Source organism: Hibiscus syriacus, unplaced genomic scaffold (assembly GCF_006381635.1).
Source record: "Hibiscus syriacus cultivar Baekdansim isolate YM2019G1 unplaced genomic scaffold, ASM638163v2 tig00012523_pilon, whole genome shotgun sequence".
Lineage (NCBI taxonomy): Eukaryota > Viridiplantae > Streptophyta > Magnoliopsida > Malvales > Malvaceae > Hibiscus > Hibiscus syriacus.
In genome coordinates this window covers 533,133-546,485 of record NW_024062285.1, presented here as the reverse complement: position 1 = coordinate 546,485, position 13,353 = coordinate 533,133, and positions in this window count along the sequence as shown.

Here is a 13,353-nt window from a genome sequence, read left to right as displayed (position 1 = left end):
ATTCGTGAGATGGAAAAACAAGAGAGAGGAAGAAGGGGGAAAGAGGGGAAATTGTTGTTGTTATTTTTACAAGTGAACCGTGGTTAAGCTGAAAGAGTTGGATACTAACCAAACCATGGTCAAAATTTACTTTTTTATGTTCAATTCATTTTTATTTTAGGGTAAAGTACATAAATGATTCTCTGACTATTGGATATTACTTTATTGAGTTTTTTGACTATTAAAAGTTATAAAATGATCCTCTGACTATAAAGAGTTACTTTGTCGAGTCTCTCGACTATTAAAAGTTACAAAATGGTCATTTGACTATTCGTTTTGTTCCAAACTCTCTTTTTCGGTTAAAATTTTGACGATAGTTTGAGTTGTACGCTAATCTACTGACTGTAATATGATAAAATCTGATCTCATAATCTCAAATGAATATCATGTCTTGGTCAACATGTTAACATCCAACTCAGACAATCGTTAATTTTTAATTAAAAAATGATGAGTTTGAAACATAATGAATAGTCAATTGACCATTTTGTAACTTTTAATAGTTAAGGGACTCAACAAAGCAACTACCTATAGTTATGGGACCATTTTGTAACTTTTAATAGTCAAGAGACCCAATAGAGCAGTATCGTATAGTCGTGGGGATATTTATGTACTTTACCCTTTATTTTAATATAATTGAACATGTATTTATTTTGTAGGTTTAAGGGTTACTTTTGCTATGTAGTAAGTTCAATTTATCATTTCTGTCCTAATCTTTTCTTTTCTTTTTTTACATCAATTTAGTTCTCAAAATTGTTTAGGGTGTTCATCCAAGCTTATGAAGTTCGTTGACCGTTTTGACTAATAGAACTGTGAGTTTTCCGCGTCTGTAGATTGAGATATTAGGTTAAACTATTAATTAAACACAATGGTTAGAATAAATTCCCAAAAATTTATTATTTATTTCAGCGATATTAAAGGGTTAGGTCAAATATTTAGGCTTTTTCTAATTGTTGTATTTAGTAAATATTTTAAACATTTGACTAATTATTTTTTTTAATAAATATCACGTAATCACAAAGTCACGTCAGTAATATTGGTTAACATGAAAATTGTTGGTGTTAGAAAATGCAAAATATTTACGGTTCTATTTGTCAAAATGATTAACGGACTTCGAGGACTAAGATGAACACCTTAAACAACTTCTAGTGTTGAATTGATGCAAAAAACGATAAAAATAAAATTAATAAATTGAATTTACTACATAAGTAAAAGTGACCCTTAAATATATTTTTTATTATTAAAAATAATTATATTTATATGTGTAATTTCTAAAATGTATGTAACAAATTAATAGTCAAAAAACTTATACCTCAAATTAACAATAAATAATAAATTGAATTATATAAAGATTAATGGTTTTTTTAATATTATGAGTGATTACAAGATAATATATGTTTATAATTTTTTAATTATTGATAACCTATATATATTTTACAATTATTGCTTCTTTGAGACATGATTATTGATGGGCATGCGTTCGGTTAGGTCGGTTTTCAGTCAATCCGATATGATTTTTGAGATAAAATCTGACTCCGATTCGACCTAAAATAATATAAAATTATTAATTTTATTTAATAAATAAGGACTTAATTAAAAATAATAATATAAAAAGAGATATTATTGTAATTATTTATAAAAACTTTTTTTATTCTGTTTTCACATTTTTGATGCATGGCTGTCCGGCACGCATACCAACTTTCTAGTAATTCTTCAATAAAATTAATTATCAAATTCTAAAACTGAAAATAATCTCCTAAAATATAACCTCGTAATCTCTAAATTATAAATCATAAACTTTAAATCTTAAGACGTGATTTATAATTTATGATTTTAAGTTTGAAATAAAATATAGAAAGATACAATTAAATAACTTTGGGTGATAAATTAATATGAAAATAAAATAAAATAAAAATATAATAAATTAAATCTATTATAGAAATAAATGTGACACTTAAATAAAAATAATAATTAGATTTTGGTGGATAATAATACACTATATATAACAAAACAAAAAGGGAAACGCACGGTGTAAAATATTGAAGAGACCAGAAAAGACCGCATGTGGCACGCGTTTTCTCTTTTAAACGTTCGTCGTTTTCAGGTTAAACAAACGCGTTGCCCGATGTGTGGACACGAGAGAGCACCTCCGTTGCGGCTTACTTTATCGGTTGATTTCAGTTTCACATTTGCCTGCAAGATGAAAAAGAAAAGCAAACTATGTACTCTATTTAACTATTTTTATTGTATGAATTAAATCGTTTTAATAATAATAAAAATTATCATTATTCTTTCAAGAATTGATTTCGTATATAAATATTAAAAATAAAAATATTTAATATCAAAAATTTAATAATTATATTTAAATAAATACTCTCTTGTATATTGTATTTTGTTCCGATAAGAACTTTGTCAGGTTCCATGCAAATTTTTGTCGTGATAGGCGGGGTTCAGTTACTGGGCCCAACCATTATGAAAAGTTCTAAAACTGTCCCTTGTAATATCCGTATTATATAAGGATTGACGGCAAAAGTGTTTTAAATAATGCAATGAAAAAAAAAATCTTTATATAGTGTAATCGAATAATTATTTGTTTAAGTATGGTGATTGTTACAGTAATCACTACACGTCTCTAGAAGCACATAACGACCTTCATAGGTCTCCAGGAACACACAACGACCTATGTAACACTTGACGACCTATAGAGTTATAACAGTGTGGGAAGAGAGAAGAGTTGTTGCAACAGATGAGGCTTTGTCATAAGGAGCACTTGGAGATCAATAAGGTCACTGTAATAAACACCCCAGTTCAATAAATAATTTGAGTAGAGCCGGGGGAATTTTTTTTCCAATGCCCTACATGGGCGAGGAAACCAAGGATTGACACAACATCCGAACCTGACAGGATCTGATCTTATCAATTCATATTTTTTTAAAAAGAATGTCATATTTAGATTGGACTGAGTCATTTTGTTTGAGTTGGGTCATGTTTAGATTTATGGTAGAAAATATGACTTGATTTGATCCGAAAAATTATAATTTTATCTTATTATTTTATAGACAATTGAAATAAGACTCCTCTATATATTATTTTTTTCAATTATATATATCTTTTATTAAATAAAAGTTATATATTTTTTATAAATACATTATTTCGGGTCGGTTGTTTGAGTTTGAGTTTTATCTTAAAAGAGGGGATCAAGTTAGGATTCGGTGGAGGGCGTATGATTCTCAGGTCCAATTCGGATCAGGTAGAAGTTATGTAATTTTTGGGTCGAGTCTGTTTGATAAAAAATTCAACCTAACCCGACTCATGTTCATCCCTAATATTATTTACATATTGTCGGGCTACGCATAAAATGTGTTAAAACGAAATCATATAAAAGTAAGAGCCCATATTTTTCATTTGGGTTGTCAAGAGATGCGGGCTCAGATTATTAGTGGAAACAGCGAGTAAGGCCCTCATGTACAATGTCAATATTACACTTAAATCTGGGAAAATTTGGCCCAATATTGGCCAGGTGTGTAAAAAAAATAATTCATTAGACCATCTCCAAAATTATTTGGGATCTACAGTTATTTTTACAACGTAGGGAAAACTCATCATGCTTACATGATGAGTTTACTCAAATAACATTTTTTATTTAAATTCATTACATGACAAGTTCTAAAAAAATATATTTATTTATTAGAATTTGTCTGATCGGGTTGACAAATTCTAATAAAAATTATATTTTATTAAAACTATCATATCGACATGATTAGTTTCAAATCACTGTAATAAATATTGTAGATCTCAAATTAATTTTACATATTACCTAATGGGTCAATTATTTTACTTGTGTGGCCTATTAAACCAATTTTACCTAGGCATGGCAAAAAAACCCGAACCCGACGGGGAAAATCGAAAATCGAATTAAACGGAGACGGGAAAAATCGTTTATGTTAAACGGGGTCGGGGTCGGGGAAAAATTGTTTATGCTAAACGGGGACGAGTTTGGTAATCCCCGCCCCAATTACCCGGCCCGATAAATATTAAAAATAATTATTATATATATATATATATATAATATTAATAAATTTAATTTAAATTAAATTAAAAATATATATAATATTTATATATTTAATTTAAATATATATATCAGGCCCAATACCCGTTTAAATAACCGTTTATGCTAAACGGGAATATTCGTTTTCCTGCGATTTTCTCTGATTATCTGATAGGGATCCCTGTTTAAATCCCTGCGGTTTTTTAAGCGGGGATATGTACATATTTTTTAAACGGGGACGGGGACGGGGGACCAATACCCGGCCCGTTGCCATCCCTAATTTTACCTTTAAATTTGACTCGAATGAAATGATATTAAGGGTGTGTTTGTTTGTCGTAATTAGAATTACGAAATTGATTTTCCCCGAATTCCCATGTTTGTTTCACGTAATTCTTTTCCGGAAAATATTTTCCCGTGTTTGTTTCACGTAATTTGTTTTTCGAAAAATGTTTTCCCGTGTTTGTTTCACGTAATTGGTTTTCCGGAATGTAATTCATTTTCCTAATAACATAATTTCCTTTGTGTTTTCTGTAAAATGACTTACAGATTCATTTTCCGTAAGTCATTTTCCGAACTTTTCACTTCAAAGAATAAATACTCAAAATAATTTTATTTTATAAATTTAATATTAATAAAATATTTTAATATCATTTTCATCAAAATATTATTTATTTATTTATAATAATATTATATTATATTTTTAATATTATATAAAATAATCAATTATATAATAATATATTATATTTTTATTTTAATAATATATAATAATTTTTTATATATTTAATAATGAATAATATTATTTATATATTTTAATAATATTTTAATAAAGATATTTAAAATATACTAATTAATATTTTTAAAATATAATATACACTATTACTTTAATAAACAATTAATATAATTTATAATATTTTATTTCACTAAAATATACAAAAATTATTATTTTATTAATAAAATTATAAAAATATTTAATAATAAATAAATTATTTTAATATTTTAAATAATAATATTAAATTTTATGATAAATAATATTATTTATTATATTTAAAATTTGTAATAAATAATTTTTAAAAAACTCTTCAACTAGTGGAAAAAAGGTTTAAATAACATCTTCCAAACATCATAAAACGTTTTGTAGATGTTTTTCAGAAAAATATAATTCATTTTACGGAAAACGTTTTCCAGAAATGTAATTCATTTTTCAGAATTCAAATTACAGTAATTCATTTATCAGTTCCAGTAATTCATTTTCCGAAAAACCAATTACAGCCAAACAAACAGACCCTAAAATTCTAATGACAAGACAAATCGAAAATTATATAACTAGTATTAAATAAGATATGGTGGTGTCATACTATGAAGCACGGGGACAATAAAAGAGTCCCATTTTAAGTACTCGATACGTTTTCGATACAAGGATGGTTGGGGTATGTACCGAAGACATGCCATAGTGGTAGGGTATAATTGATCGAATTTGAGGACGATCAAAGCATATCTGGAGATGTTTCAGGGATGTCCCTAGAGATAATTTTGACAAAAAGTACAGAAACCTCAAATGAGAAAGGAAAAAAAAAGACAAGAAAGATTGAAGAACAAAAAAACGAGTAAACAAGTTGTGCGGACGATGATTTGGTCTGGAAATAAGTAAATAACAAACAAAAAATGGAGAATAAAGGTTTATAAGCATGCGAAACAATGGTTGCTATAAATGGAGAAATAAAAGGAAGAAGAAGCGGTCGCGTGGTGAGAAAAGAAATAAAAGGAATAAGAAGCGACGGGGAGAGTTCGAATAGGATTTAAAGAATTTTTTGTATAATTTCCAATTGATCCCTCATCTTTCTAGGGTTTTCAAATCTAGAAACAAGTTTTACATTATTTTAAAATTGAAAACTAAACTTAGTGATTTGGAAAAAAAGCTCAAATGTTAGGATTTTAATTAGGGTTAAATTAAGGTGTTTCACTAAAAACAATTTATGAAGTATTGATTTTATTTATGATTTTTTATATTTATAATTTTACAATTTGTTTATATGACTTACCCTTGTCGTCCCCGTACCCTATGTTTTTAAGAATTATCGTTTTCCGTCCTTGTATCTGTATCAGTGCAACATAGGTGTCATATTTTGGTTGGTTGTTGTTCGTTCTAGTTCATGTTATTGTCTGATTGTCCACGTAAATTTTCATTAAATAAAGGTGGCCTTTGATCCCTTCTGCATTGTTTTGCAGCATGTAATCGTCAAATGGCTGTTCGGACATAGCAGGCGTCGCTGAACAAAATGGTTAAAATATGCTTTCGCTCCCTGTACTTTGATAAAAATTGAAATCGATCCTTATGCTTAAAAGGTCAAACTTTATATTTTCTTGTTTTTTAAATTTCAATTCTTAATTCAGTCATTATCGTAATTTTTCCATCATCTCCCTTGATGTCGTATGCATCGTTGGATCGCTTGGGTGTCACGAATTTGGAGGTTTGAGTTTGGTTGTGATGTTGTTTTGGGTCACGGTTTTGTCGTTTCCTTCGTCATAGACACGACGTTTATAGTTGGGTTTGGCTTGTCATAGGGTGGAGGTCTCATCCACGTCAAATGATGACACCCACTGTTGTTTTAGGGATTGAAATCAGATTTTTCAAAGTTTTGAGTTTTTTTTTTTAATTTTTCAAAATTTTTGGGTTTTTTAAAAATATATATACTTTTATTTTTTTATTTGAAATAAACTAAAATTATCATAACATGACACGTGTCACTTACCGATGAAATTTAACGATCGTTACGGTGCAAACATCTAAAGTAATAATGTTTGTAATATTACACATGTATGATTAAAAAAATGTTTTGGTACATATTTGAAAAAAGTGGTATAGTTAGACACTTATTTTATAATTAAGCCATTTCTAAACAAATCGGTCCAGAAAATGAATTCTCCTTGCACTTGTCAATTGAATATATTGAATGGGTATTGGTTTTAACGTTAAATTTTTAACGAGTATTAAAATGAAACAAAAATTAAAGTTTTTTAACGATAAAGTATTAAAATGAAATAAAACCAAACTTTAAGTATGATTTTGAAAAAATTGAAAGTTTGGGTACTAATTGTTTTTTAAATCATACCTAATGTTTAGTTTTCATTTCATTTTAGTACCTCACAATTAAAATCTTAACGCGTTTAGTAAATAAACTATCCGTTTTTAGCCATTTTAGTACCTAAACTTTAAATCTTTCCAAAATTTAACGTCAAATTTTAAACGAATGTACTAAAACTAAACAAAAAATATTTTTTTAATGGCAGGGTGTTAAAATGAAATAAATCTAAACTTTAGGTATGATTTTGAAAAAATTAAAAGTTTAGATACTAAAACGAACTAAAACTGATTGTTTAAATACTAAAACGGATCAAAATTGATTGTTTAAATACTAAACAAATAATTGTATCCTAATATTTAATGGTTGAATAGAAGTAATTACAATGGCCGTTAGTTATAACAATAGGAAAGTTTATTCAACTGGTTCTTTCTATCTTTAAGCGACTGGATTCTCACTAGGTTGGATTTTATCTCTATGGCAAGTAAATTCCTGCATACTCCATCCATAGGCTGTCATTTTGTCATATATATGTATAAAAAATATGTGTATTTTAACCCAGGATTGATTGCTGTAACTTTCAAGTTAGGTATATTTTGTGGGCCTTTTTGACATAATATATACAATGAATGAACCCTAAATGTTAATAATTTTTAAGTCACTTTGGTGGCATTGTTATTGAGTTCACGGACTTGCCTCTTGGGTGTGTGTTTGCCAAAATGGAAATCTTTCAATCTATGAAGAAATTAGAAAGATATGTAATACGGCTATGGATTAGAAGAAATGAACTTTGAAATTAATCTAATAAAACTTCAACATGGATAATTAGTTTATTATAGGGAATTAACCAAGTCATTTTAGTGATTAAAGGGATGGTTGTTATCACTAGAGGTCTCGGATTTGAGTATCAACAAATACAAAGTATTTAAAATTTCATTATCAAATGATTCAAAGTCTGTAGAACGTATATTACCGCATGTAAACCTTTTAGTTCAAGGTTGCCTTATAGGACATTATTTTGAGGTCCCTATTAGTTTGAAGACTAGGTAAATTAAACATTGGCTCTAAACGTTTTAGGTATATTTATATAGGGATAGAGTCAGGATTCTAGTTCAAGTGATAAAGTATATTTTTTTATTAATATGGGTAAGTACAAGACAATATATGTTCAAATATAATTATCAATTATTTGACATTGAACACTCACACCCCTATCATTCCTGATACTCGAACCCAAGACATTAAAGAATAACAACAATTTAAAGGTCTAAACAGGTAATTTTCTCTATATTCTTTAACAATAAAAAAATTGGGGGAGGGACAATGACCCTAAGCTCCTACATAGTTTCTATGTCACTGTATTTGTATTTTAGGTCCTTATTAGTTTTGAAACTGGACAAATAAAGTCCCGGCCCTTGATTTTTTTTGTTTAAATACATTTTAAGTCTTCGACTAACTTTGAAATTAGACAAATTAACTATTGGTCACGATTTTTTATTTAAATACATCTTAGGTCCTTGTTGATTTCGAAATTAGACCCAAACCCCTAATTTTTGATAGCTTAACGATTGACACTAACCCATATATTATTTCTATTTATATTCTCCCCCAACATTTCATCTAACTTGCGCTATGTCAAATCGAATATAACATTTAACGTTTATATTGACGGTTGCATCTTATGAAAGGACGTGATTGATACAACGTTGATTCTTTGATGGCTCAATTGGATTTTTCAAATTTCAGGATATTTGGTTAAATTAACTTTTTTCCTCATATAAAAAAAATCTTTTACCAACAAACTGCTGGTTTAGTAGGATTAGACACTAGATCCTTTAAGCAAGGTTAGAGGTTCAAATATTGGTAATTATGAATAAAGCAAACTGGGTTGGGAGTGTCACATTTATCTCTGTAATACCTGATTCGGATTAGTCAATTAATTGATCAGATACTAGTAATTATATAAAAGAAAGGGTCACATTTATCTCTGTAATACTTGATTCGGATTAGTCAATTAATTGATCAGATACTAGTAATTATATAAAAGAAAATGATCTTTTAATAAAGAGGACAAAAGGAAGGGGACCCAAATCAAAGACGTCAATAAAATTTGGGAAACAGCTGATTTCATCCCCTCCTTCTTCCATTGCCTATTTCCCCCCCATCATTTTTTGTTTGATGCAAAGTCCTACTTCTTCCTATGACATAGCTTGTTTGGTATACCCAAAATTTAAGGGGTAAAATAGGGAAATTATTTATTCAAAGGGGAAAGTTACAAATAATTTCTTACTTCCCCAAAATGAATTTAAAATATAAAAATCCAAGTGAAGACAAATTACTCATTGGGATAAAAAGAATGCGTAAAGTCCATTACATCATCACTGTTATCTCTTAGGGTAAAAATACATAAATGGTCCTCCAACTATAAAATACTACTTTATTAAGGGGTTGTTTGTTTGGCTCTGAATCGAACCATTCAGCGTTGAATGAAGAACCGTTCAACATTCAACACGTTTGTTTCATACCTCTGAATGATTTAGTGTTGACTGATTCAGCAAAACAGTGTTGAATGATTCAGCACAGAAGTACATTCTGAATGATTTAGAGTCATTATCAAACATCATGTCACATTCAGAGCTAATTCATACAGAACTTCTGAATCATTCAATATTTGAATCATTCAGCGCTTAATCATTATGAATTAAACAAACAATCCCTAAATCTCTCTATTTTTAAAAATTACAAAATGATCCTCCAACTATAGAGTGTTTCTTTGTGAGTCCATCAACTATTAAAAGTTACAAGATGACTACCCGATTATTCATTATATTCCAAACCCGTCATTTTCCTTTAAAAATCGACTGTATTATGAGCTGAACGTTAATCTGCTGATTGTGAAATGATAAAATATGATCCCCGAATCTAAAACGACGATCATATTTCAACCATCATGTTAACGTTCAGCTTAGACAACTGGGAATGGACATGGGACCCGAACCCGATGACCCGTTTTGAAAAAATTATCATTTTACCTTATATAGTTAGTGATCATTGCAATACAATAATACTCCTCTATTTTTTTCTTTCAATTAATATTTTTTATTGAATAAAATATTTTTTTATTAAATATACTATTTCAGGTTGGGTCTGGTTTAGATTTAATCTCAAAAAATTAAGTAGGGTGCAAATGATATTTTTTTCGAGTAGAGATCAATTCGAGTGGATGATTTAAAAATTTTCAGATCGGATTGGGGATAAAAACCCGACCTATGTACATCCATATGAAATATTATTGCAATGAAGCGGTTTAAATCGGAAGCGATTGATTGGTCAAAACTATAAAATTGGATATGAGAGTCGGCATCAAGACCACTCAAAGCTCAGCTTTTGTAAATTGAAAGTGGGCGATTTTTGTCTTACTCTTCACTGCAAAATCGACCACCAATTAGCAACAACATACCAAAGGGTGCGAGACACAAAATGAGGGGGGACAATATATAAGAAATAAAGTACACGAATTGTCTTCGGCTATAATATTTCATGAAATATATACAATATAGTTTATCATTATGTCTAATATTTATTAAAAACTAGATTTATTAATAATTATTAAAATAACAAAAAAGGGAAAGAAAAAGGGGGAGTCACATAAATCTTGTGCGACCGTTTGCACCACGTGAACTTGTGAACTCTCCCCAAACCCTACCCACCGAAAGGCTAAACCAGTAGTTTTTTTCCTTCTAGAAGCCCCACTCTCTCCCTCCCCTTGGGGAGATCCTTGGCAACATGAAAGGATAACTTGGTCATTTCACTGTCACTTTCTCGATGCTCCACCACTCTCTGTAGGAGACAGTAGGCTTACTGTTCATCGAATCCACTCTACACTCTAACCCCCCTTGCTCCTTTAATGCCAGATTTAACGTATGATTATTATTACTTTTTGTTGTTGTAATTCATGTGTCACAGTTTAGCCTAAATTAATTTTTGTTGTACATCTTATCTTAGTGGAAGAGTTTTTTTAGTATGAATATTTTTCATATGTAAAAATTTGAACTTGATACTTTACTTAAGTGATATCAAACTGCTTATCACTTAAATAAAATAAATTAACTAATGATTATTTGATGTCTCCTATTAATAATTAAAATAAGGGTAAAGTATAGTAATGGTCACTGAACATTTCTAAAGCTTGCATTTAGGTCTCACAACTTTTAAAACTTGCAATACAGTCCCCCAACATTTATTCCGTTTGCAATTAGGTCCCTCAACTTAAACCACTGTTAGAAAATTAGGGTAACGGTCATTGAACTTTTTAGGTACTTGAATTTAGATCTCCCAACTTTTAAAACTTGTAAAATAGTCCTCAATTTCATTCTAAACCCCAATTTCCAAAGTAATTCAATTTCATTCTAAACCTTAAATTCCAAAATAATTCAATTAAATTTTAAACCCCAAATTCTAAAATACTTCAATTTAAGGTTTAGAATGTAATTGAATTATTTTGGAATTTAGGGTTTAGAATGAAATTAAGGTGTTTTAAAATTTTGAACATGAATTTACTATTTGACAATATTTATTTCAATATAAATTTGAGGTTTGTTTAACTATTTATATCAATTTTGAATAACAATATGCATTGATTAAACATCCCGAATAGCAAAATGGAAGCACTCTATTCGGTATTTCAACTTCCCATAAACTCTGCTCATTTCTTCAACTTTTGACTATATGAAATTCGGAACACTCATTTGGAGCATTATGATTTAAGTACCACTATGTTCTTGCATGCTATTTTTTTTATCAGATTTGAGTACCTAACCCTTCAGTGTTTTACAGTGCGATCATTTATGATTCACCTGAATTTGCTCATACAGTGATCATTTATGATTTAGTAGAATCAATGGTTTAGAATGAAATTGAATTACTTTGGAAATCGGGTTTATAATGAAATTAAGGACTGTTTTACAAGTTTTAAATGTTGGGAGACCTAAATTCAAGTGTCTGAAAAGTTTAATGACCGATTATATAATTTATTCTAATTTTCTAACAGTGGTTTAAGTTGGGGGACCATATTGCAAATGGAATAAATGTTAGGGGACTGTATTGCAAGTTTTAAAAGTTAGGGGACCTAAATGAAAGCTTCAGAAATGTTCAGTGAACATTACTATACTTTACCCTTAAAATAAATTTATTTTTTGAAATAATCATTGATATGCGATGCATTAACCGACTAATATAGATCGAGTACTGTAAAGACAACAACGACTCTCCCAATTCAATTTGCTCTATTCACAAATATCAAAGTTCAAACCTTTGACTTTACTTAAAAATCTAGTACTTTATCTCGCTAGACTAACTGATTATTGATAAAATAAATTTAAATTTTGATTAGGATAATTTTTTTTACAAATGTCCATAGTTTTTCTATTACCATATTTTTGTATTTTTTAATATTATCATCGGTATTAATTTAGGGTAAAGTATACAAATAGTTCTCGACTGTGTATTGATTTATAAAGTTCCTCGAATATTAAAAGTTACAAAATGATCTCCTAAATATAAGATATTGTTTTGTTGAGTCACTTGATTATTGAAATCTACAAAATGATCACATGAATATTCATTGTGTTCCAAACTCATCATTTTCCATTAAAATTTTGATAGCAATTTGAGCTAGACGTTAACATACTCATTGTGATATGATATAATATGATATCAGAATCTCAAACGACTATCATATCTCGATCTGTAGGTTAACATCTAGCTCAAACTGTCATCATCTTTTTAACAAAAATGTGGTTAGAACGCAATAAATAGTCGGATGATCATTTTATAACTTTTAATATTTCAGGAACTCAACAAAGCATAATTCTATAGTAAAAGGATCATTCTGTAACTTTTAATAGTAATATGATTCTATAAAATAATGCACTATAAGCAGGAGACGTTTATATGCTTTACCCTTAGATTAATTTAGATTATATCTTATAAAAATTATTAATTATACTCTTAGTCCTTAAACTTTTGTACAAGTGGCGCGTACATGGTCCCGCAATAGGATGCTTTAATGTTTGACAATTGACATCCCTCGACTTTGGTATGGGCATTTATGTAATTGTACCTAACAGTTGCAACGTCTAATGCAAATATAAATGCTTTGCAACACTTACAGGAAACGGCTCTAATGTA